This window comes from Oryctolagus cuniculus, chromosome 9 (genome assembly GCF_051225735.1).
Source record: "Oryctolagus cuniculus isolate XC-2025 breed Fujian yellow rabbit chromosome 9, ASM5122573v1, whole genome shotgun sequence".
Taxonomy (NCBI): domain Eukaryota; kingdom Metazoa; phylum Chordata; class Mammalia; order Lagomorpha; family Leporidae; genus Oryctolagus; species Oryctolagus cuniculus.
The window spans coordinates 125200543-125226814 of record NC_142875.1 but is presented as its reverse complement, the minus strand read 5'-3'; the positions used below and the strand labels follow the sequence as shown (position 1 = coordinate 125226814).

The 26272-nt window shown below is 48.8% G+C and overlaps 1 long non-coding RNA gene across 2 annotated transcripts; it reads right to left on the bottom strand.

The window, feature by feature from the left end:
- Positions 1 to 434: 434 nt before the first annotated feature.
- LOC149124760 (uncharacterized) lies at positions 435 to 25095 on the bottom strand. 2 transcript variants are annotated; one of them, XR_016213025.1, is made up of 3 exons: positions 23543 to 25095; positions 1424 to 2326; positions 435 to 886 (listed from the first exon to the last, which is right to left on the bottom strand). It is a non-coding gene; the product is annotated as an uncharacterized LOC149124760 (long non-coding RNA). The 2 variants fall into 2 exon arrangements; XR_016213026.1 differs by having other exon boundaries at positions 1584 to 2326.
- Between the last annotated feature and the right edge of the window lie 1177 nt (positions 25096 to 26272).

Here is a 26272-nt window from a genome sequence, read left to right as displayed (position 1 = left end):
GATGAAAATGGCTAACAGCAACCCCACACGTGGTGATGTGTGATTCGGGAGTTGACTTTCTACTTTCTTTGCTCTTTGTAAAGAATGAAAAACAAGGGGAAATGTACCCACTAGGAAGGGCAAAGAGACTGAAATGTGGGCTAGAGGGAATGAAAGCCGGATGATAGCCATTTGGTTTAATAAGCAGCTTCCACTGAGGAACTTGGAAGGTTCCAGAAGGTCATGAGGAAGACAACAGGTCTATTACCCCGTAAGACCTCCATCCCTGGAAAACAGCTCCATGAGGCAGGGAGTCCCTTCGCACCCTGCTCAAACTCTTGTGTTTAGAAGCATGCCTGGTGCATGGGACATCCACAAGATTTTTAATTTTTCTTTAATAAATGCATTTTTTCATAGATACAACTTTAGGAATATAGTGGTTCTTTCCCCCATACTCCCCACCACCCCTCCAGCTCCCATCCCTTCTCCTTCTTCATTATGGTTCATTTTTAGTATGACTTTATATACAGAGGACCAACTCCATGCTAAGCATAGACTTCAACAATTTGCACCCACACCCACACACAACATACAGAATACAGTTTGGGGAGAGAATTTGCAGTCGATTCTCTTATTACAATTCATTAAGGACAGAGGTCCTACATGGGGAGCAAGTGCACAGTGACTGCTGTTGTTCCTTTGACAGTTAACACTTTTTTATGACGTCAGTGATCATCCGAGGCTCTTGCCATGGGCTGCCAAGGCTGTGGAAGCCTTCTGTGACCATAGACTCCATCTGTATTTGGACACGGCCATAAGCAAAGTGGATGTTCTCTCCTCCCTTCAGAGAACAGTGTCTCCTTCCCATAAGAGATTTTTAAGTGATGAGTGGATGTTTCCTTTGAATCTTAAAGAGAAGTGGAAATGGTAAGATAGATAGAAAACATTCCTAACTGTGAAGAACTTGTAACATTAAGAACATCAATGTAGGCAATGGGGCTTCTAAGCACTGGAGCTCTCTAAGAAAAAAGACCGTATAGAATTTTTGTTATGACAATGGCAGTGATGTTAGAACACCCTACGAGAGAATACTTTTTAAAAAAGTGCATGGAAAAATGGAACTAAAAGATACGTTTATTTTGTTGCAAAAATTTTTTGAAATCCATGTACAGTTTTTTTCATAATAGTCATTCTCTGGGAGCTTTGTAAAGATCGTTTCGTACGCATGGATTTCAACTTTTTGCACCAAAATAAATATATCTTTTCATTCCGTTTTCCATGAACTTAGTGAAGTGCTCTCACACATACTACCCAAAGCAATTTCTATGCTCCCTTCTTTGCTCTTATTTTGGTTTAAAAGAGGTGCTAAGGCTGTCCTGGCTATTGTCCAAAGACTAAGGCAATGGCAGGTCCATTACAAATTGTTTCTCTTCTCAACTCATACCTTGCAAACGACTCCAAGTTAAATCTTTAACTTAACCAACTTGGCAGAATTATGTAATCTCCAAACAAATGGAATCGCGGAAGGCTTCCTGACCTCTTCAGCACCATGTACAAAAACTGCATTGTCAGAAACACGATTAAAAGCTTTAAAATAAGTGCACCTGGTGCCATGCCTTTCCAGACCCCGGGACACAAGGACACGTCCCAGAGTCCGTCTGATGCATTGCTTCTTGCTTGAAAGATCCTGCCAGGACAGCTCCGGTTTGCTGGGGCCTTCTACAATGGCTGAGAGGCTGCTGTTCCGCCTTGAAGTCCCCAGGACCTCCCTTTGAAGTGATGACTCAGAGAATGTTATGTCAGGCCAACTGGGCCGTAAAAATATTAAGTGTGGTTTTAAGCAGTAAAGGTTTTTATTATCTTGCTCACTTCCTGTCATGAAGCATTGCATTAAATGGCACTTGAAAGGGACTAATAACCTGCCTGCCGTGTTTCACAAGACGTTCGTTGTTAAAAGTATTCTAGAAACACCGACGTGAACACCGGGGTTAGTAAAATCCTGGAGGTGTTCACCGAACATTCGCCGAACTCAACAGCAGCGCGGGAACCACAAAAGCTGCGTGGCACTGGGCTGCAAATTCAGCTGCTGGTGTTTTACCTAAGACTTGTCAGATTTCATCCTGGCATCGCGGATTTGTTCAGAATGGGACGTACCCCTGGCTTAGAGCTCAGGACAAGGTGCGAGCCCCTCCCTTAGAGGCCAGTCTGCTAGCAAGATTGACCACCCCCCTCTGGGTGGCACCGTCCTTCAAAATCCAGGCAGAGAATAAACGCCTTCCACCAGGCCTCGTTCCCCTCCAGCACTTTCTGTTCTTCAAAGCAAAGCGTAGGGTCCCACGTTCAGATCCTGCGGAGACAACAACATCCAGTCTTTGTACTGACTGCCTTGTTCCGTCTTCCCTTAGATTCAAAATCTTATTTCCTCGCTTAATCAGCTTCCTCTTCCAGAAACTGATGAGACCATGCAGCGCACGCGAGCTAGCTAAGATACGTGATGTGCCACACAGGTCTGCTAAATGCCAAGTCTCGCGAGAACAGTGAACACGGTCCGCGTATCTGACAACCCCTAGGCCCTAGCTACGGCAGCTTTTCCAATGCGGTATTTCTATTTGTATTGCAACTGCAAAGGACTGCAACGTGTGATGGGGAAGGTTTAGCAACCAGGCCTGGTGTGTGGACGGATGTGTTCCCTGTTACACTCCTCTTGCATTCCGACACCCCCCTCCAGAAAAAATATTGAAAAGGCCCTCCAGAAGAGGGCCATGTTCCTGAGGTTAATTTTGCTAATAAATTTTCCAAACACCAAAAAATTCACACTAACTCCACATTATTTATTCAGAAGCACTCTCATGCAAGAAGCCTGAGAACTGGCGACTTTAGGAAAACATTGGATGTGTACCGATTCCCCTCACAAATATTACTGTAATTTTCCTTTTCTTGAGAAATCTGACACTATTCTATCTGTTTGACATCAGTCTTCTTTGGGGCCTTTCTGGGAACTGTCTTTGCGCTGTGCCAGAGTCTTGGTTTAATTGCGCTGACAACTCATAAGCTTTCAAGACCGGTTTGCCCCTTGAGACTGAAATATGGATGTTATTTTAGATGGGTGCTTGGCTACTAGGATTACTCTTCGATTTGCAAAGAGGACTTGGGAAAACACGCTCGATTGTTCTTCCTTCTTTCCAAAGCTCAAGAGCTGACTCCCAAAGCTCTGGGTCGTGAATCCGTCTGCTGACGGCCCCGCAAGATGTTCAGCCCTGAGCCCTCCCAGGGACCTGGAGCAAAGAACTCAACTTGTCACCCATTGAAAACGGTGGGATTATCTCAGGGACTCTTCCTAGAAAGAAACTTTTTTTTTTTTTTTTGACAGGTAGAGTGGACAGTGAGAGAGACAGAGAGAAAGGTCTTCCTTTTTCCGTTGGTTCACCCCCCCAGTGGCCGCTGCAGCCAGTGCACCGTGCTGATCTGAAGCCAGGAGCCAGGTGCTTCCTCCTGGTCTCCCATGCGGGTGCAGGGTCCAAGCACTTGGGCCATCCTCCACTGCCTTCCCGGGCCACAGCAGAGAGCTGGACTGGAAGAGGAACGACTGGGATTAGAACCCATTGTGCCAGCGCCGCAGGCGGAGGATTAGCCTATTGAGCCATGGCGCCAGCCGAAAGAAATTATTTCAACTGCAGTAGGGGGGCAAAAAAAAGGACTTTCTTCCCAGACAGATTTCCTAATTCCAATCCAAAGAATTATAGCCCAAAATATGCTACAGGACCCATTTCAAGACAGTCCTACCTAAGAGAATTCAGGCCAGTTTTTGGTGGTAAGTATGCCGTCTTCCCCTAACGTGTACAGCCTGCTTCAGCCAGGCACGTTGTAACAGAAAAGGAACCTTCCAGGAGCACTGGCTCTTCCCAAGGAGAATTTTGCTTGAAAGATCTCAAAAAGGCAACCGCCAGCCTCCATTAACCTCTCCAACCCTATAAAATTATCACCTGGGTGGACATCTATTTATTTGTTGGCTTTGCTTTGCCTGCCAACATCCTTTCCCCTTTCTTTTGGCTAAGAATGCTCAAGCAACAGATGTGTGATCCCAGTTTGGACAATCAGATTTTCTCTCCTCGGAATTTGGCTCTTTCGCAAAATGACCAAAGAATAGGAATGAGCTGGGATGCGATCCTTTCAAAATAGCCCAGTGAAGAAACTGCCCATTAGGTTCCTTGGAACTGCCCGGCGTCTGCCCTCTCTGAGACCTGGATGCTTGGTTTGTCCTTGGATTTGGTGAGCTTAATGAACTTAACCACAGTTGCTTTCTTTGTTTGCTACCGGGGCGCCCTGACTGAATCCGCTCCTGAATGCGTCTCTGAATCCCTAGGGGTCAAAGGTCACTTGGACCATCACACCACAGGCTGGGGCCAGAAGCCTTCTATAAAGTCTTGAAAAGGCATCCAGTTCCGAGTTGGAAGAGTAAAGTCATTTCCAATCCCTTCTCGAAAGTCCTCTCAAACCAAAGAAAAGGAGAAGCGCAAACAATACGCTCCACTTTTGATGACCCTAAAACTACCTACTGCCCTGAATCCAAACAGTGAGGGTTGGAATGGGTGTTGTGGTCCAACCGGTTACGCTCTCAGTTCATCCTATAGGGGCACCAGTTCAAGTCCCCATTACTCCACTTCCAATCCAGCTTCTTGCTAATGTACCCTGCGAGGCAGCCAATGACAACTCAAGTGCTTGGGCACCTGCCACCCATAGCATAGGCAGACCCAGATGGAATTCTGGGCTCTTGTCTGCAGCATGGCCCACTCCTGGTTGTTGTTGTTGGAATTTGGGAACAAGGTGTCTGTCTCTGTCTCTCTCTCTCTCTCTCTCTCCCTGCCTCCCTCATAAAATAAACATTTTTAATGTTAAGTGTGAGTAGAATTATAAATTGCTTTGCTGAAGAGAAAAGTAAACCCTCAGACTGGAATGGAGGGGTGTGGAAAGCAGAGGGGAGCTATGGGTTCAAGAAATAAACCCTGCAAAACTCCAGAATTCCAGGCACCTGCTGGGGATTGAGGCCGTGGCACTGAACAGAAGAGGCTTGTCCTGGTCCCACCCTGCTCTGCGTGATCGAGAACTCCCCCTTCTCCAAGCTCCACCCGGGAGGCAGGGGTCTCCCCACCAGCGATGTTTGCCCAGAGAGACTCTGGCCGTGCAGCACTGCGAGAGGCGGGGGTGAATCCCTCGGAAAGCCATGGACTAGCAGGAAAACATTTACTAACTACTCACAACCATGCGAAGTCCCAGTGTTAGAACAGAAACTGAAGCTTGGAGAGGAGGGAGCCAGTATGTAATGCATCACACTGATAAATCACAGGGTTGAATTTCAGGGCCAGCACCAAAACCACTGCTTCCCAGGGCCAGGACAGCAGGAGAGATGGAAGCGAGCAAGCACTGTCATCTCTAACAAGTCATTTACATTTAGATTTTTTTTACCTTGTGAACTACTTATAGATAATACTTCGATGAAAATATGAACTAACTTTCTCAATCCACTGGAGTTAGATTAATGTCTTGAAAAACTAATCAGATTTTGAGCTAGCAACTGTAAATTGTTACAATTTTAGCTGTACCCCTGAGCTCAGTTTCCCTATTTAAAACATTGTGATTATTAAAAGCTCTTAGAACACACTGCACTGACAGATAGCTCTTTAAACTGATCTTTTAAGCATTCACATTTTGAGTTATGCATGAAATAATGTTGGAATTCAAAGCCTTTTTCAAAATTAAAATTAGGGGCCAGCACTGTGGCGCAGCGGGTTAACGCCCTGGCCTGAAGCACCAGCATCCCATATGGGCGCCAGTTCTAGTCCCGGCTGCTCCACTTCTGATCCAGCTCTCTGCTGTGGCCTGAGACAGCATAAGATGGCGGCCCACGTCCTTGGGCCCCTGCACCCGCATGGGAGACCTGGAAGAAGCTCCTGGCTCCTGGCTTCCGATCTGCGCAGCTCCGGCCGTTGTGGCCAATTGGGGAGTGAATCATCGGATGGAAGACCTCTCTCTCTCTCTGCCTCTCCTCTCTCTGTGGAACTCTGACTTTCCAATAAAAAAACTTTTAAAAAAATTAAAATCACTATATTTCTGATATAAGCAGAAAGCTATTGATTGTATTGACAAAACACAATACTAAATTTGGACTTATTTTGACTTAACTCTAGGGTTTTCAATTTCAATAATTTCATGTCAGTGAAACTAAAGATGGAATAAATGCAAATGTAACGTTTATGAAATAATCTCCAATAAAAATAATTTATATAATGTAAAGACTAAATACACAATCTCATTCTACAATGAAGCAGTAGCAAATAATATTCATAAAAAATTCACGTTCAAAAAGTAACATGAAAATGTATAATAGTAAAAAGCTAATAAAATATAATTTGCTACTTTGTAGATATTATCTTTTTAAAAAGCAATATATGCCATCTTTGAGTCATACATGAATTTTTACATAAATATTCCAGCTCCTAAAAAGAAGTTTCTTATGACTCTAAGTTTGCAGCCTACTGAGGAGGTAAGTACGCATTGACTATAAGCATTGTCCTTTGATTCTCACATCTTCAAATAATGCCATCTCTTAGTTAATAATTCAGGGAATCCTTCTGAACATTTTTGCAGCTCTACCTTTTATTGTTTCAGAATTTCCCCCTCTTTGTTCTGTTACGGCCACAGTCCAACGCTGCTGTGCTCCTACTCCGCTGGACTGAAACCCACAGTCCAACGCTGCTGTGCTCCTACTCCACTGGACTGAAACGCTTTGAGCAAGAACCAGCTAGTCTTGCAGAAGAAGCTGCACTGCCACAGGGCAGCTGCTTACTGCATCCTGCACAGCTCAGAACTGTCTGCACTGGAGGCTGCGTGCCAGACTGCCTTTTCGTTTCAACTGAAAAAGGGAGTTTTTATTCTGGAGACATAATTGATTTGGGCTTCAGCTTCTTAAAATAATAAATAACAGGACTGCATCAAGTAAAATGTGACACTTAAAAACAGCACAATATACCATAACACTGGAAAACTGAAAGCTGACAACGTAACCTCTAGCAGGAAAACATTTGAAAGACTTCTGTGTACTGGTTTTCAATTTATAAAAACATACATGTTGAACCATTCATTTGCATCCATAATAACTTCTTAAACGTTTTAGGTATCAATTTATATCAGATACTGATATCTAATATAGACATAAATTCTCAAAATATATATAGGTTGAAGAAGAAATGTATGATTATTGCCTGACCATAGAGAAAGAAGTCATTTGAAATTCTGATAACCATAGAAGTGTGTAAACAGGGGGTTTTGCCAATTACTACTTACTATTAATTTGCCAATATATTACTACAAACCTTAATCTAAGCCAGTCTAAGGTATCCACTCCCTGGAAATCAACAAGTATGTGTCAAGGAGACAAAGCAGAGAAATCAGCTTAAAAACAATGATGGGGGTCGGCACTCTGGCATACTGAGTAACCCACCATCTAGGATGACAGGATCCCATGTGGGCGCCAGTTCGTGTCCTGGCTACTGCACTTCTAATCCACCTCCCTGTTAAAAGGAAAAGATGGTTCAAGTGTTTGGACCCTTGCACCCACATGGGAGACTCAACAAAGCTCCTGGCTCCTGACTTTGGCTTGGTCCAGCCCCGGTTGTTGGGGCCATTTGGAGAGTGAACCAGCAGATGGAAGATCTGTCTCAAACATGCACCCTCATTCTTTAACTCTTTCAAATAAGTAAACCTTTTTTAAATGAATAAAAATAAATAGTGATGGTCTCCTGTCTCCCAGTCTCTCTAAGCTGTTTCTCAGTTTCCTGTGTGTTAAATCGCGGGAAACTTAGCAACTGATAGTGTGTCTTTCTATCACACTGAAAAAGCAAATGCATCCAACTCTTTGAATAGGCTGGCCTAGGACCGACTGGGTAGATGATCCCCTGGTCTATTTGAGGGGCCCTGTAGACGCCTGCCCTTGAACCCACACACACTCATCACACACCAGCATGCATCGAAGTCTACAAGTCATTTGCTTTTGAAGTCAAGAGGTTTCCTCTACCCCATGACCCCCTGGGAAGGAAGCTGCTTTTAGCCTTGGTGTGGACGTGGCTTTCTGCGATGGCAGGGCAGGCAGGTGAGCGCACGGGGCAGGAGCTCAGAGCTATACTCAGTGTGTGTGAGAAGCCATGCAGAGGAGGAGACAACACAGCTCCCCTCCCCCTCTCAGCTCCTCCCGAGCCCAGCCTCTTCTCTTGCTCAGCTCACTGCTGCTGCCTCCATCATACCCCAGGCTGATTCCCGCGGGGCATCATCTGTGCCTTGTACCTTGGCAAAGGCCAATTGCTTATTTTCTACCCTGAACCAACACAACCCTGAGCTGCACAAGATAGCTCCACAAATTCCAATGGGAGAGAGAAGCCGCCCCGAGCATCAAACCACACGACTGCAGAATGAATGACCTGGCACTCCACGCTTGAAGTTCAAGAGCGCTCGTGGATGTGCCCACGGCTTTCTCATTTGATACGTTTAGGCTGTGGCATGCAGCAGCACCGCATGGCTCCTCTGGGAGGGAGAGAAAGCAGGAAACATTTCCTGCGGATGCTCTGCAGATTGCATTACCCAGGGCAGCCTGATTAGCGACACCTCCACCCAGAGAGCGGGGCTGTGTACCAGCCAGAAACCTGCTCGTGACTTCCACAAGCTCAAGAGTGGTGGCGGGGCCGGCTCTGTGGTATAGTAGGTAAAGCTACAGCCCACAGTGCTGGCATCCCGGTTCGAGTCCCGGCTACTCCTCTTCCAGTTCAGCTCTCTGCCATGACCTAGGAAAGCAGAAGAAGATGGCCCAAGTGCTTGGGCCCCTGCACCTGCGTGGGAGACCTCTCAGGTTCTTGGCTTCAAATCTGCCCCACAATGGCTGTTGTGGCTACTTGGGAGTGAACCAGAGGATCCCCTCTCTGAATTCTAATTCCAATTCTAGAAATAGTTATCAAAGCACTGTACTGATTCTTCCTAAGGGCCTACGTCCATAAAAGCAGGGTCGGGGAAGACCACAGCAAGGCAAACAAAGAGACTGAATTCAACAAACAGGACAAGAGAGAAACAGAATGGCAAGAGGACAGAAACTGGCTTGCACTCAGAGGGAAGCCTCCAACCCCTGGTTGATCTGTCAGTACTCAGAGGTACCACCCACCCTACCTTATCTTATCCAAGCAGGGCAAACTCAGAGTCAAACAATTTTGTGTCAATTTCCTGGGAGGAAAAAGAAATCCAACAGAAACTACCAGGCAGGTGTTGAGTTACGCAGTGGGTAATCCACTCCTCCACTGTGTGTCAAGAGAGTTTCTGTAGTCCCCAGGGGGTGTTAAGAAGCAGGGCACCAAACGGATTCCTATGCCCTTCAGAGCAAAACGACAGGAAATGACCTCGCATCCCATATGTCAATGCTGGGGCACAGACCCTAACCTCACTTCCAGGACCTAGCAACAGGCATACATCACACGCTTGAGCCCCGCTCGGTGACACCAAGCCAGTTCCCATACTCGGCTGCAATTCTGCATCTCTCTTGTCGAGTCTATCCCTTTAAGAAAAAATCAAAGCAAAAGGCAAGCTGGGTGGTCAGAGGACACTTAAGCTCCTTGCTCCTCAGCGGGTGTCGTTCCTGATGGTTTCCAGGGCTGCACCCCAAATGTGGCATCCCATCAACGTGGCTCCTTCCAGACTGTAACTGACACACCAGGCCAAAGTGTCTGTGCGCCTGGGGATTCTCTGGCAACCAGGCTCAGCCAAATGGCAAAACGGCTCTCCTCCAGCCCGCAGTCTCTGGCCCACCTTGGAGGCTGAGCTACAGCTACTGGACGCAGCCTCGCAACCTCACCCGGCGCCCACTCACGAAGCTGCCTTGCAGCCGCCCGCCGTGCGACCTGCTCTCGCCCTGGCACGCTCGGCTCTCGGAGAGGATGTGTTCCACGATGCGGCAGGTCTGGGGGGAAGCCGGCAGCCTCCGAGCCCAGAGCCGAGCCGGCCAGCGCTGGATAAATGGCTCCAAGTGCTTGCTCAAGGGGCCGGTGCCAGGCCCGGGAGCCCTTCTTAACCAGATTTGGCTCGTGCTGGCCGACAGACTTGTTCAGGAGCGCATTAAAAATCAAAATACACACACCGTTTGGAAAGCATAGAAAGTTCCACTCTAACATCTCATGTATTAAAACATTGTTCCGTCAAGTGACCGCAGAGCTCCCAACTCATACTTTCCTACCTTGGGAGATCCGTTGCCACCAGGAATAAACCTGTGAGAGTGTGAGGCTGGCTGGGGAGCCCCAGGAGGGTTGGGCATGAAGCGAGAGCCACATTCCAAGCCCCCGGGGCAAGACCAAGGGCCTGGCCTCGAGAGCAGCCCCGTCTGGAGCAGAGTGGGTGAGCGGGCACTGCTGTCTCGCCACGAGGCTGGGGGCAAGCACCAGCCCGAGCCCGGGTGGCACCAATAGTTTCTTCCGAAGGCTTTTTTCACCTTTTAACTCAAAGCCCCAGACGAATCGGCACAGCTCGCAGCTTTTAATGAAGCGTGGGCTCCTGGCTGGAGCCAAAGGGGCATTAGAGGCTGAGAATGAGCCTCTTTCAAACCCGCAGCGATGGCTAGATAGGAGGCCAGACCTCTGCAGCCTCCCATGGCACCCCTTTCAGTCTTCCTCGGGACATCCAGCCCAGAGCAGGGCCTGGAGGAATTCACAGAGCCCGCAGCTGAGACACGTCCTGTCCCCCGGGGGAGCTGGCCGCCTGCAGGCATTTTTGCAAAGCTCACCGCATACCAGGCACGGCCAAGCCCGACATGTCTCGCCTCCTTCTGTCGTGGCAGTGTTGCTCCGAGAAACCTCCCATTTCCCTCTTTACCCACAAAGAGCTCGCAGCGCAGAGAATGTGGGGTTGTGGAGATAGCCCCACAAGCTGCCTCTGACACCTGTCCACACATCGGTGAATGAGGGGTCGTGTGCATTCTTCAGTGGAGAAGATGAAATAGTTGGGAGTCCCCTGGGCCTCATAGGAACCCTGACTCCCAACAATTCTTAGCTATAATTCTAATTTAAAGCCTCCACTTCTTCCACACCTAAAGACTCAGGTTCATCTGTACACTATGCAGAACAATGAACTAACTTGTGCCACCTAGCATGGCTTGGTTTATCATCCCTGCGACTCTTCAGCAACTCCAGTTTGTTAGGGAATTCTGTTCGCTGTTGCCAGAGTTGGCACGGCAGCACCCGGAGAGCGAGCACTTCTGAGCCAGGCATTCTTCACTATGCTTCCTGGTCCTTCTACACGCTGGCCGGGGCACCTCAGTAACTCTCTGCATCTCCATTTCCCAAAACGGAATAGAGAATCAAGTGGAGTAAAGACCTTCATCTGGAAAAATCGTCTTAAAGATTCTGGTACTTTCAAGTGGGGTGCCCTAAGAAAAACCTAAAACGTGGCTGTTGCTTTCTAACTGGACACTGGAAAAGCCTTAAGGATTTTGAGCAGTGTGTTAGGGAAGTATTACAGTGCATTGACGACACGGCTAATACAATTGTGGGCTTGGGCTGTTTGTGAATATTTAAAGGCTACTGGAGACTGGAAGAAAGGAGACCCTTATTACATAGTCACAGAAAGTTGCAGATGCGTGGAGACTACGCCACAAACTGAGTGGTCTTGCTGAAGGTGCTTCCAGCAGGTGTTCAAGCACCACCTGGTTTATTTGTGCCTCTTTGCTCTTGTTGCATCCAAGACTGTCAAGAGGCCAGCCTTGTGGTGTAGCACGAAAGCCTCTGTGCCTGCCACGTAGGCACCTGTTCGAGACCCAGGTGCTCCACTTTCAGTCCAGCTCCCTGCTAACTGCCTGGGAAGAGCAGCAGAGGAAGGCCCAAGTGCCTGGGCCTCTGCCCCATGTGGCAGACCTGGATGAAGCCCCAGGCTCCTGGCCCAGCCCAGGCTGTTATGACTATTTGGGGAGTGAATCAAGAGAAGGAAGATCTCTCTCTCTGTGTATCTCCTTCTCTCTAATTCTGCCTTTCAACTAAAAATAAAAAAAAAATCTTTAAAATCACTATGTTCCTAAAGTTTTATTTCTGAAATGCATGAAGCTTGAAGTTTGTATACCTTAAATAAAAGGGTTTTTTTTTGGGGGGGGGGGGGGGATTAAACAGATTAAGCCAGGAAACCGTTAAAACCAGTAAGCATGGTTTTGAAAATTCTCAGCCTTTCCAGATGACAAATGAGGCCAAAATTTTTCAAGATCTTATTTGTGTATTTGACATGCAGAGAGAGAGAGAGAGAGAGAGAGAGAGAGAGAGATCTTCCACCCACTAATTCACTCACCAAATGGCTGCAATGGCCGGGAGCCAGAAATGCCATCTGGTCTCCCACATGGGTGGCAGGAGCCCAAGCACTTGGGGCATCATCTGTGGCTCCCAGGCTCACTAGCAGGAAGGTGGCTAGGAAGCAGAGGAGCCAGGACCAAGCCAGCCCTGACACTGGATGCTGGTGTCACAGGTGACTCGTGCATTCACATAGAAATTTGTTGTAAGCCCTCTCAAAACTTTGGCATCTGACAAGTAAAAATCAGACTCAAGGCACTGCAGGAAGATCCTGCGGCTCAGATTAAGGCCCTGTAAAGATGTTTATAAGCAATTCCCCCCCCCCCAACCACATTTTCTTCAAAGCAAAGATTCAAAGAGAAACATGAAAACTGAAGCCAAGAGCCCAGACCCCAACTTGGGTTTCCCACGTGGAAGGCAGGGACCCAAGCACTGGAGACATCACCTGCTGCCCACCAGGGTGCACAGTAAAGGAAGCTGGGTCACAGGCAGAGGCCTGAACCTGGCCCCCCATGTGCCATGCGGATGCCCCAGGCCGTGTCCGAGCTGCTGACCCACGTCTTGCCTCTGAAGATTCTAAGGGTTTGAGTCGCACTTTGATTCAATTGAACAATGAGGCTTTCAAGAGGAAGAACACGGTCCCTCAGGAAAAGCCCGTAGTTTATAAGAGAGGAGGAGTTTCATTCAAAGAAATTTATGCCTCCTCTTTGAGCTAATGGGGTAAACACCAGCAAGAGTTACTGAAGTTCTCTTAAATTTTTTAACAAAGAGATCAACAGAAACACTATTAGTTTTGATTGAAAAGCACAGAAGGAAGAAAAAAAAAATAAGAGGCCATTGGACTCTTAAAATTCTATAGACAAGCAGCAGGTGGGAAAATTACTCAGCTGTACACACATGCAAATTTCCATGAAAGAACACTAACTCCACGCACACAACCAAGAGTCCGGAAAGCTGAGCCAAACGTGCTGTAGCACACCTCCTGCTACTGGGGATTCCAGGTGCCTCCCATCCTCCCCACGGTTGAGCACAAAGACTTGGAGCAGCGTCCCACAGCAATCTCAACACTTCATGCTAAATGGGTGTGGAGTTGGGGGAAGGGAGGGTAGTTAACCTGTCTATGCAGACCACGGCTTTACACAGAGGAATGGTGTTCAAGGAAACGCACACAGGAAGCCGTGCTCGGCCAGCCTGGTCAGCACCCACGCCTGATTCGATGACAATATTCTAACTGTGAGTGGATGCTTTCCTGGAATGAGTCTTTGGAGGAACTCCTAAGGAGGTGAATGCATTTTGCATGGAAGCAATGTGACTCATTAGGGCCCGAAGGATGGCTCCCTCTGACTCAGACCATCACAGAGACCCATCCTCCAGTGCACAGGAATGGGGTTGTGCGGCCAGCGGGATATGGCAGAAGTGGCGTCATCGGACTCTTAGGACTATGGAAACCACTGTGGTTTCTGTCTTGTTCTCTCTTGGATCTCTCCTTCTGAGCAAAGCTGACCACCACCTTGCGAGCAGCCCTATGCACAGGGCGAGGCCTCCAGCCAAGGGCCTGGAGAATGAGCTCAAGTTTAAACAGAAACGCACTCCCAGTCAACGTCGTGACTGAAACCACCCAAGAGATTGAGTCAAAACCGTTCTATAAAGTTGCCTGGCTTCCTGGTCTTCCGAACTCTAAATATTTGTTTACTAAACTGATAAGTTTTGAGACAATTTGTGATGTGGCAATAGATAACAAATACAGATCGCTAATTCGAAAAGCTTCTTCAAAGCGCTGCATTCGTGTGGTTAAAACCAATAAAAGTCTGTGATTAAAAATATGTACGATACACTCAGGCATCACTTAACAGCACAAGTATGCTCCAAGAAACGCGTCACTAAGTGATTTCATCATTCTACCAACATGGAATGTACTGGCACCAAATCAGATGGCTAAGGGGATACATGTTACAGGAGCACCGTTACCCACGTATCTGCAGTCCACTGCCGATCAAAACAGCATCAGACCACATGGCACTGTATTATCTAAAGATAACTTTTCTAATAGACATGCAGTTTGATCATTTAGACCTGTTTGCGGGGCCGGCGCCATGGCGCAAGTTAATCCTCCGCCGGCGGCGCCAGCATCCCATTTGGGTGCTGGTACTAGTCCCAGCTGCTCCTCTTCCAATCCACCTCTCTGCTAGGGCCTGGGAGGGCCAGTGAAAGATGGCCTAAGTCTCTGGGCCCCTGCACCCACGTGGAGCCCAGGAGGAAGCGCCTGGCTTCGGATCAGCTCGGCTCTGGCCGTTGCGGTCATTTGGGGAGTGAACCAGCGGAATAGAAGACCTCTCTCTCTGGCTTGACCTTTATTCTTTCAAATAAATAAAATAATTCTTAAAAACTTACTCAACAGAGCCGGCGCCGTGGCTCAATAGGCTAATCCTCCACCTTGCGGCGCCGGCACACCGGGTTCTAGTCCCGGTTGGGGCACCGGATTCTGTCCCGGTTGCCCCTCTTCCAGGCCAGCTCTCTGCTGTGGCCCGGGAGTGCAGTGGAGGATGGCCCAAGTGCTTGGGCCCTGCACCCCATGGGAGACCAGGAAAAGCACCTGGATCCTGGCTCCTGCCATCGGATCAGCGCGGTGCACCGGCTGCAGCGGCGGCCATTGGAGGGTGAACCAACGGCAAAGGAAGACCTTTCTCTCTCTCTCTCTCTCTCTCTCACTGTCCACTCTGCCTGTCAAAAATTAAAAAAAATAAAAAAATAAAAAATAAATAAATAAAAAACTTACTCAACAGAAGTTAACATTCCAAGTCATTATATATGAATTAATGTTCTTTCTACGAGTCACTCATTTCGAATGCAATGGTTTCATTACATTTTTCTTATTGTGGAAAAATAGGCATATGAAGTTTGCCATTTTACCTGTATTTTTTCTAGTAGGGTGTGTCTTTCCTTTCTATTTGAAAGACAGAGACAGAAAGAAATCTTCCATTCACTGGTTCACTCCCCAAACTGCCCACAACAGCCAGGACTGGGCCAGGACAAAACAGAGCTGAGAGAGGAGACACTCACTTCTCTCTGAGCCATGTCACATACATTGACTCATACAGCATTTGTCCTTTTCTGACAAAATGTGTATTTTACTTAGCATAACGTTCAACGTTCATGCATGCTGTGGCACGGGTCACGATTTCCTTTCCCTTTAAGGCTAAGCAATAGCCCATTGTGGGGGCTGGCACTGTGGCACAGTGGGTTAAAGCCCTGGCCTGAAGCGCTGGCATCCCATATGGGTACCAGTTCAAGACCCAGCTGCTCCACTTCCGATCCAGCTCTCTGCTAATGCACCTGGGAAAGCAGCAGAAGATGGCCCAAGTGCTCGAGCCCCTGCACCCACGTTGGAGACCGGGAAGAGACACCTGGCTCCTGGCTTTGGATAGGCGCAGCTCTGGCCATTACAGCCATTTGGGGAGTGAACAAGCAGATGGAAAAACCTCTCTCTCTGTCTCTCCCTCTCACTGTTTGTAACTCCAGCTCTCAAATAAATAAATAAAATCTTAAAAAGACCTGTTTGCTATATGTCTGCCTATGTATGTTATGCATGTATGTAGATTATCAACATACAGAAAATATTGTCAAGAGTTAAGTGTTGGGGGCAGACATGCAGCCTCACAGTTGAGTGGCAACTTGGGGTTCCTGAATTCCCTAACAGAGTGTCTGGGTTCGATTCACAGCCCCAACTCCCAATCCCAGATTCCTGCAAATGTACACCCTGGGAGACAGCAGGTGATGCCCCAGGTGGTTGGGTTCCTGCCACCCACGTGGGGGACATGGATGATATTCCCAGACCCCAACTCTAGCCTGGCCAGGCTCTTGCTCTTACAGTTATCTGGGGAGTGAACCAGTAGATGGGAGAGCTCTGTATGTCCTGTCTGTTCTCTCTTGGTCTCACTGCCTCTCAAATAAATAGTTAACGTGCCGTCCCTGAAGAATGGTGCCCAGACCTATAGCCTATTAGTCTTCAGGGAGGTAAAAATCTCTCACTTTCAACAGCTTGCCAAGAAGGCCCTCTGAGTAAACTCCTATTGACAGGTATTTGGTGCCAGAACAGCTCTGTAACTGGGGGGTGGGGGGGTGGGAATCCAAGTGTTTATTATTTTGCAAGCTCCCCGCCAGGGGCTGGAGAGAGGAATTGGATTTCAATCCACTTAAAAGAGCCCAAGAAGACATAGGAGTGAGCCCAGAAGGGATGGGCACTGGAGTTACCATGGCCCAAATTCCAGCACAACAGACAGTCAGGGCGGAACCCGGGACAGGAGAGACAGGGCCTGGAGGAGACTACAAAAAGCGGGTTCTGTGAACCCAAGTTTCCACGCTTTGGAGGATAACGGAGGCATCTCCCTGGCGTCTGGCTGTGACAAACAAGCTGGAGCGGCCGACGCTAAATAAAGCAACAGGAAAGGCAGGCCGCGTTGTCAGCAGCCCTCCGCCCCAGTGGGATGTTTTGACTGCCGGGCGAGCAGCCCTTGTCACCGAGAAGCGACAAGAAGCCGTCTCCACGCTGCCAACACCTCTCCCCGGGGTCTTCTGTTTGCAGAGACGCCAGCCCCGCCTCCTCCTTCCCACAGGAGAACCTGGGAGCCCGCGACCAAGGCGCTTCTGCCCCGTCCACGCAGCCGTGCAGAGGTCTCGGTGTTCACTCCTCTCCTCCTCGCTTTCTTTTAATGTGAGCTGAGTGCCAGTGCGCGGAGCCAGAGGGAAACTAAAGCTCTCTGTCTGCGAGAGAACAGGTACACCACAAACAGCAGAGTCAATGTTCCACCCACTGCCTCCCACACACCCAGACGGCCCCAAACGCACCTGGAAGGACCAGCCTCGAGCAGGGGGACGACGCTGCCTTGCTAGGCGTCCCGAGCCTGGCAATATTTGCTTTAGAACAACCTCTGCATAGAGGTCCCTCAGAAAGCACACATTTCCATATTTACTGGGGGACTCTGTTTATTACGAGTGAGGTTAAGGAACCATTCTGTATCCTTGCTAAGTGAAAATAAGCAGGCTATCAAAGAACACAGCAGTCATAATATTAATAAGCATTTTTTTTTTTTTTTGACAGGAAGAGTAGACAGTGAGAGAGACAGAGAGAAAGGTCTTCCTTTGCCGTTGATTCACCCCACAATGGGCGCTGCGGCCAGCGCACCACGCTGATCCGAAGCCAGAAGCCTGGTGCTTCCTCCTGGTCCCCAATGCGGGTGCAGGGCCCAAGCACTTGGGTCATCCTCCACTGCACTCCCGGGCCACAGCAGAGAGCTGGACAGGAAGAGGGGCAACCGGGACAGAATCCGGCGCCCCGACCAGGACTAGAACCCGGGGTGCCATTACTGCAGGCAGAGGATTAGCCTATTGAGCTGCGGTGCCGGCCAATAAGCGTTTTTTAACCATTGATTCTACATTGTGACCTGTGAGGTGACGCAAGCAGAGAATGCAGTGCAAAGAAGGGAAATCACCAGGCTGACACAGCAGATGATCACCTCCGGGGAGGGAGGGAGGAAGGGAGGGAGGGAGGCGCAGGGGGAGGCATCTCATGGCCTTTTCTATAGCTAGGCACTGCATCTACCATATGCACATCTTATTTTCACCTTTTGACAAGACATGGCAAGATGCTGGTTGCATATAAAAAGGAAAAATCCAGAGCCAGCACTGTGGTACAGCGGGTTAAGCAGCTGTGATGTTGGCATCCCATTTGAACGCTTTTCAAATACATACATACGTCTTTTTAAAAAATCCACTTAAGTCAAAAATTTAGTAAGTGAACCTGGTTTAAGAATTCCCTGGGGGCCGGCGCTGTGGTGTAGCAGGTAAAGCCACTGTCTGTAGTCCCAGCATCCCATATGGGCGCTGGTTCAAGTTCTAGCTGCTCCACTTCCCATCCAGCTCTCTGCTATGGCCTGGGAAAGCAGCAGAAGGTGGCCCAAGTGCTTGTGCCCCTGCAACCACGTGGGAGACCCAGATGAAACTCCTGGCTTCGGACTGACACAGCTCTGGCCATGTGGCCATCTGAGGAGAGAACCAGCGGATGAAAACTCTTTCTCTCTTTCTCTTTCCTTCTGTTACTGTGACTTTCAAATAAATAAATCTTAAAAAAAAAATTCCCTGGCAGCTCCACCCACTCCCACTAAGACCCTCCTGTTACAAAAAGCTATCTCCAGCTGCTGACCGGCGTACACAGTGGTTCCTTGTGGGAGCAGCCATAGGGATGCTATAATGGGGCGAACACGTAAGCCGTCATCCAAACCGGGCCACTTCAGAGGAGGAGGGCACAGGTGGGATGAGGAGTTCGCTCAGTGCACTAGGTCGTGTGGCCCAACTGTGGGTGACTGTTTTCCTTACACTCTATCGTGAGCCTTTCATACTCACGGCTCCACAACCAGAGACTCAGCCAAGAACCAAAATACCTGGACTGAACGTACACACACTTTTATGCTTACTATTACCCCCAAAACAATACAGAAGAACAACTGTCTACATTGCATTTATGTTCTATTAGGTGTAATAATCTAGTTAGGGTTTAAAGTACACAAGAGGATAAGCACAGACTATATATAAATACTTTTAAAAAAATTTTTTTCGCCGGCACCGCGGCTCACTAGGCTAATCCTCCACCTTGCGGCGCCGGCACACCGGGTTCTAGTCCCGGTCGGGGCACCGGATTCTGTCCCAGTTGCCCCTCTTCCAGGCCAGCTCTCTGCTGTGGCCCAGGAATGCAGTGGAGAATGGCCCAAGCGCTTGGGCCCTGCACCCCATGCGAGACCAGGAGAAGTACCTGGCTCCTGCCTTCGGATCAGCGCGGTGTGCCGGCCGCAGCACACCGGCCATTGGAGGGTGAACCAACGGCAAAGGAAGACCTTTCTCTCTGTCTCTCTTTCTCTGTCTACTCTGCCTGTCAAAAAAAAAAAAAAAATTTTTTTTCTATCTGCTGGTTCACTCCTCAGATGGCCCCAATGGCAGTTACAGAGAAATGGAGAGATGGAGAGAGCGAGCGAGCGAGCGAGTGAGCGAGAGCGCGAGCGAGCTATCTCCCACCACTGGTTCACTCCCTAAATGTCCACAATGACTATGGCTGGGCCAAGTGGAATTCTGGAACTGTCGGGGTCTCCCATGTGGGTGACAGGGGCCAAGCACTGGGACCATCTTCTGCTTTTTCCAGGTGCATTTTCAGGGTGCTGGATGGGAAGTGAAGCAGCTGAGACTCGCACACACACACTCCTATGAGACACCGGTGTTGCAGGTCAACACTTAACCCACTGGGCCCCAACACCACTTTACAGAATGGCCTGGGCATCCACCGATTCTGGTACCCACGGGGCCTCCTGGAACCAACCCCCCACGGATAATGTGAGATGATGGTATGCATCAAACATTTCACCTTTACACTTTAATAAGTACAGGGACAGTATTGTGCACCACTTTTTAAGAGAACAAAACCTCGGGGCCGGCGCTATGGTGCAGTGGATTAAAGCTCTGGCCTGCAACACCAGTATCTCACAAGGGTGCCAGTTCGAGTCCCGGCTGCTCTACTTCTGATCCAGCTCTCTGCTATGGCCTTGGAAAGCAGTGGAAGATGGCCCAAGTCCTCGGGCCCCTACACCCACGTGGGAGACCAGGAAGAAGCTCCTGGCTCCTGGCTTCAGATCAGCTCAGCTCTGGCCATTGCGGCCATTTGAAGAGGGAACCAATGGATGGAAGATCCCTCTCCCTCCCTTGCTCCCTCCCTCACTCTCTCTAACTCTGACTTCCAAACTTCTAACTCGTGTGGGTTCTTTTCATTTAGATTATAAATCAAAGCTCACATGTTAGTTCATCAAATCACAGACAGCTGACAGCCTTGAACGTGTCAGCCACTCTCTGAGATGCTCATGTTTAATGACAGGGTTTGGAAACCACGCTGTGCGTCCCATGGCCTTGGCCACACAGGTGGCAAACCCAGTGGTTCTGCAACAGCTCCCCAGGGGCTGCCCTGGGGTTACTCAGCTGCTGCTCCACCTACTATGACTTCCGCTGTTCCCTTGAGCTGAAAGACAGTTTCCAGGACCCTGCAGCTATTCATAACTTTGTCCAACAAAACACACACCAGAAGAACGTATGTGTTACCTTGGCCACACTGTGAACCAATACACAAACACCATCCCCATCCAGGCAAGACTATCAGCAAATAATTGAACTTGACTCAAAACCCAACAAGGGCATTCCTCATAGGGGCAGCCTCGTCTGGACCAGCCTCGATGACTAAGGGACCTCAGGAAGTGGCACTGTGAATCAGCGAGAGACCTCCTTTCCTCTGACTCAATGCTGAGCTCATGCGCCCAGGTGGTACAGGGGAATACCATGCTTCTGGGGGGGCCGCACTGCTCACAAACACACAGAGCTAAGGAAACACGACCTCTCCTTGGCTCCGTCACCCAGGTCTGCGGCCACTCTGCGGATGCTTACCAGGTGTTGTTTCCCCTCCTAACAAAAAGTGCTCCGGATTATTGACCCATCTTGAAGATGAAGAGGGGCAGGTGCTTGGCTAGTGGTTAAGACACCAGTGAAGACCACCTGTGTCCCACACCAAGCGCCTGCATCTGATTGCCAACTCCCGATTCCAGCAGCTTTCTAACAGCGCAGATGCTAGGAGGCAGCAATGGTCGGCTGGGTCCCTTGCATGCACACGGGGGACCTGGATGCAGTTCCCGGCTGAAGGTTTTAGCCCAGCCTGGGGCAGGCGTTTGCAAACCTGGGTGGGGGTGTGAACCAGCAGGTAGGAGCTCTGTGTGTATCCATGCCTTTCTCTCTCTCTGTCTTTCAACTTAAAAAAAAAAAAAACTAGTAATTTAAAATTAAGTGAGGGCAAAGAAACCAAGGCTCAGAAAGCTTGGTCAAGTCCCACAGTCGCGTTTCCACTCTATGTCCCCATACGCTCTAACAAGGAAGCACTTCAATGGTGCCAAACACTTGGCAAGCCTCCTAAACATCAATTTTACTATTTTTTTTCACTTTAATTAAGATAAGCTCTATCAGTAGTAGCAGAACTTTTAAATATTTCTTTCAGGGGGCCAGCATGGTGGCATAGCAGGTTAAGCCCACCTACAATACTGGCATCCCATTTGGGTACCAGTTCAAGACCAGGCTGCTCTACTTCCTATCCAGGTTCCTGCTAATGCACCTGGGAAAGCCATGGAGGGCAGGCCAAGTGCTTGGGTCCCTGTACCCATGTGGGACACTGGAAGAAGCTCCCGGCTTCAGCCTGGTCCAGCCCTGGCCATTGTAGCCATCTTGAGAGTAAATCAGCAGATGGATGCTCTCTGTGTCTCCATCTCTCTGTGACTCTACCTTTCAAATACATAAAAAAAATTTTTTTGTTCCATTCCCTCCACTAATTCTGTTCACAGACTGGAGATAGTATCTCCTAACATGTTACCGACTACAGCTATGTTCATTAGAGCTGTCCTGAATTTTCTCCCCAATACAAACAGGTCTAACACAGATTCATGACTTCGGAAGGCACTGAACAGATTTTTTTTTCCAAGCAGTGTCTCCAGTCCGGCCTCAGAGTTGAGTCGCTGTGTTTCTTGGGGGCCCCCAACCCTTCCATAGAATGAGAGCCTCCATGGCTACACGAGGCCCTGTGGTTCCCCGGGCTGGAACTGGCCCAGCTAACTCCACTGCAGGACTTGGGAGCCTCTTCACTTAGCAGCACTGCTGGCAATTTGCATTTTTTACCACTAGGTGGATGGTAGTACTTTACATGAGGGTCCTTTGGAAACCTTGTGGAAAATGGAATTAAAAGTTTGTTTTGATGCAAAAAAAATTCGTACATCTGTGTGTATAAGAATTCTTCAAAAAGTTCAGGTAAAATGCACATGTGACAAGCCTATGCATGAATTTCAACAATGTTTTATACCAAAATAAAGTTACCTTTTACCTGTATTTTTCCATGAACTTTGTGAAGTCCCTATGTATACGAATGGTTTATGGAGTAACTAGGAAACTTTTCCCAGCAGCTGATAAAACAAAGTTTATCAAGTCAGTTACATCAGCTTTTACTAGAGACCATCACTCCACTGAAAAATAGGACTTCTTCATTTAAATGGGGTGAGATAGTAAAAAAGCGGTTAAAAATAGTTGTACTACAAAACCCCCTTCCAATATGCTTTTGTAAAACTAACCTCCTGCTTAAAAAAAAAAAAAAAAAAAAAAAAAAAAAAAAAAAAAAACTAAGAGTAACTCATCTGACTTTGGACAAAGAAAAACCTTTTCCTTGGCATTATCATCTGGTGCCCTTCTCAGTCTGCTTCAACCCCCGCCGACCGCTCCTGAGTCTCATCGGTTTGGGGCTAGCGTCACGTTTTTTCTCTCGTTGTGACGAGTCTCAGACAGCCCATGTGGCCCAGGTTGGAAGCAGCCACGGCTCCCTGCAGCCGCAAACGCCCGTCCTGCACACTCGTGGACAGGCCTCACCCCTCGGGCCCTCCTCAACCTGACGTGCTGCTTGTGTGAGCGAAGACTTGAAAATGGAAATAGGTGGGTTTTCTATTTGCCTTGCTTCCTGGCAAGTATCCCCAGGATTGCTCTTCTAGTTCTGAATGATTTCTTTCTCCCAGAATACCTTTCCGTTCTAATCCTGGACCCTGGAATCCCAGAACCAGCATAAAACTGGATTAACAAGTAGCATATTGTGCTTACATACACAAAGCATTTTACATGAATTCACTCATTTTCAGCTACATCACACCAAATGCTAAACATCATCTATAAAACATCCATAATCAGCTCCCACCCTCTTTCCTGAACACTGTAGCAAAGCACCTATTAAGTGACAGTGAGAGAGAGAGAGAGACAAAGATAAAGAGATCTTTCATCCTCTGGTTCACTACCCAGATGGCCACAGTGGCTGGGGCTGGGCCAGGCTGAAGCCAGGAGCTTCTTCCGGGTTTCCCACATCACTGCAGGGGCCCAAACATTTGGGCCATCTTTTCCCAGGCCATTAGCAGGGAGCTGGATCAGAAGTGGAGCAGAAGAGACTAGAACCGGCATCCATACGGGGTGCTGGCATTGTAGGTGGTGGCTTTACCCACTGTGCCACAACACTGGCCCCTGAATGACTTATAAAATAGACAGTTTATGTGCCCACACCTGACACATTCATATGCGTAAATACGTCATCACCTACACAGACGTAGCCTCACCTCTCGCTGGTGCCTTCGCTCTTTCCCAGGAGGCATGTGTCTCTCTCAGGCCATCTTCCCTCTGTCACTCCACTTGTACTCCCAGCTGCTCGGGAGCGTGGTTCTCTGACCAGCAGCACAACACCAACGAGGAGCTTGCCTGAGAAGCAGAGCCTCGTGCTCTCTCCCCACCTACCCAATCGAATCCGCCTCTTAACAAGGTACAGCAGAGGCCTAGATGGGTTCCCGTTGGAGGAGCCTGGCCCTCCCTTGTCCCCACTGCTTAGGAAGATAACCCAGGGTGAAGGACCTGAGCATCGGGAGAGACTTAGCAGCAAGGCCCAAAGTCAAGGGACAGGGGAGGGCCGAGGTGGCATCTATTTGGAAGGTGTCTGGCCAGCTAAAAAGGAACTGTGCTTCTCCATAGTCAGTAGTGCTAATGGAAATTCCTGGGAGGCTCAACAGACCAAGCCAATATAAAAGGTAATCACAGTAAATGATCTGCTTGTCGGCTGCAGGAGGTCCCAGAGCCAGTTAACTGAGCCGTCACCAATGCAGCGGATGGTTGTCAAGGCTGTAGCCAATTGGGTTGCTACCCAAGCCTCACCTGTACCCATCCGGAAGTGCCGTCTGTGGTTGGAGTTCACAGAGGCACCTCTGGTTCTGGGGGAAGCTCGGTTGACAAATCGCTTTCATTTTGCTCCACTCAGATAGACTCTGCTGAATGTACTTGACCTTGGGAATTTCACTTTGAGCAGTAGTCAAGGCAGAGCCATTCTCTCTGGGTCTTGGAAGAAAATCTCCTTGCCATGATGCAAGAGAAACCCAGGCACTGATGGCAGGAAACTGGAGTATTTTTCTCTCACATTTGATCTTATGGACAGAATAGCACACACGAGGAATCTGCCTCTTCTCAGAGATGCCTGTTCAACGTGACCCAACACCCGCTCGTCCGGCTAACCAGCCACACGAAGCAGGAACGCATCCAAAGGTTGCAAGCCCATAGGGCACTGTGTGGCTGTCTCCAGTTAGTTGGTACCTGATCTTTTGTAGGGAAGTGTGGACTTCGAGGCGGGCATCACGGACTCCCTCCAGTGTCTGGCTCTGGCTCCCTGGCCAATCCCTTTATACTCGACACTTAATGCAGACGGAGGAGGCCTGAAATACATTCCTCAGATGCCGATGTTGCTGGGATCTGCCGAGCCATGTGTTTGTGAAATGAAGGCGCGGAGGAGGAGCTGCCTTGCAAGAGGTTACAGCTGCTGCCTCCCTGGCTGCCCCGGCCTCTGTCCTGAGTGGTCCCAAAGTCAGGGCTCACGGCTTTGTGCCTAGGAGAAGGGAGGGACGTCAGTGGCAAGCAGAGGGTGAGAGGAGGCGTGAGGGGATGGCAATTGCACAAGTTTGTTTTTTTTTTTTTTTTTGGACAGGCAGAATGGACAGAGAGAGACAGAGAGAAAGGTCTTCCTTTGCTGTTGGTTCACCCTCCAATGGCCGCCACGGCCGGTGCACTGCGGCCAGCGCACCGCGCTGATCCGATGGCAAGAGCCAGGTGCTTATCCTGGTCTCCCCAGGGTGCAGGGCCCAAGTACTTGGGCCATCCTCCACTGCACTCCCTGGCCACAGCAGAGAGCTGGCCTGGAAGAGGGGCAACCGGGACAGAATCCGGCACCCCGACCGGGACTAGAACCTGGCCCTGCAGCAACCCTAAGAATGTAACTCAGGGCCTTGAATGCCTCTTTCCAATAACCTATCTCTGGAGTCCCTGCTTGATGTTCTGCCTTAACATTTTAAAAAAGAATATAAATGAGGTAACAACAGGAATTAGAGTTAATAGGCTTCGTGATATCCTCAAACTTTGTTCAAGGAAAGACAACATTCAGAAGACGAAGGACATCTGTCATATGGGCCTTGGCTTTGCAAAATGTGAATCTATGTGTGTGGCTGGATTTCAAACGATCAACGTGCTACTGTTGGAACTTTCTTCCAGAGTGTTTTCTCAATCCAGTCCTTGAGGTCTCTGCCCAAGAAGTCTTTCGAAAAAGCAAGCTACCTCTCTGTGTTGCTCCTGGTCAGAAGGGTGTGCAGGTCCACCTGCCCCAAGTGCCCCAGGAGGAGGGGACGTCTGTACACGGTGGTTAGTGTCATCTCATCTCAGTCCCAGGCTGCATAAGTATGACTACACATTAAATTTTCCAGGAATACAATGACAGTGTACATCAAGAGACAAGTGTACGTCTTGGCATCCAAAATGTTGGCCAGTGTTGCTCGCTGCTGCTGAGATCCGTGTCACAGGCACGAAGGCCCTGAGGGTATTTAAGTCAGGGGCACAGCACACCTTTGTCGGTCTGCATTGCAAGCTGTCACACCTGCACTAATTCCAGGTCTAGGCACAAGTGTCTGACGACTCCAGTGTCCCTTCTAGGAGAGTCGGGCCCACACATTGCTTACACAAGCGTGTCTCCTTACCCTTACCAAGGCACCCTATTGGTTTTCATGTGTGCAGAGAAGTTACATTACAAGGATACTTAAAAAACCTCATGGAAAAATAAATTTATCTTTTAGTTTCATTTTTCTATGAACTTCGAAATTACTCATGTATTTGTAAATTACAACTCAATGTACTAAAAGGAACAATACAGGCCGGCGCCGCGGCTCACCAGGCTAATCCTCCACCTGCGGTGCTGGTACCCCAGGTTCTAGTCCTAGTCGGAGCGCCGGATTCTGTCCCGGTTGCTCCTCTTCCAGGCCAGC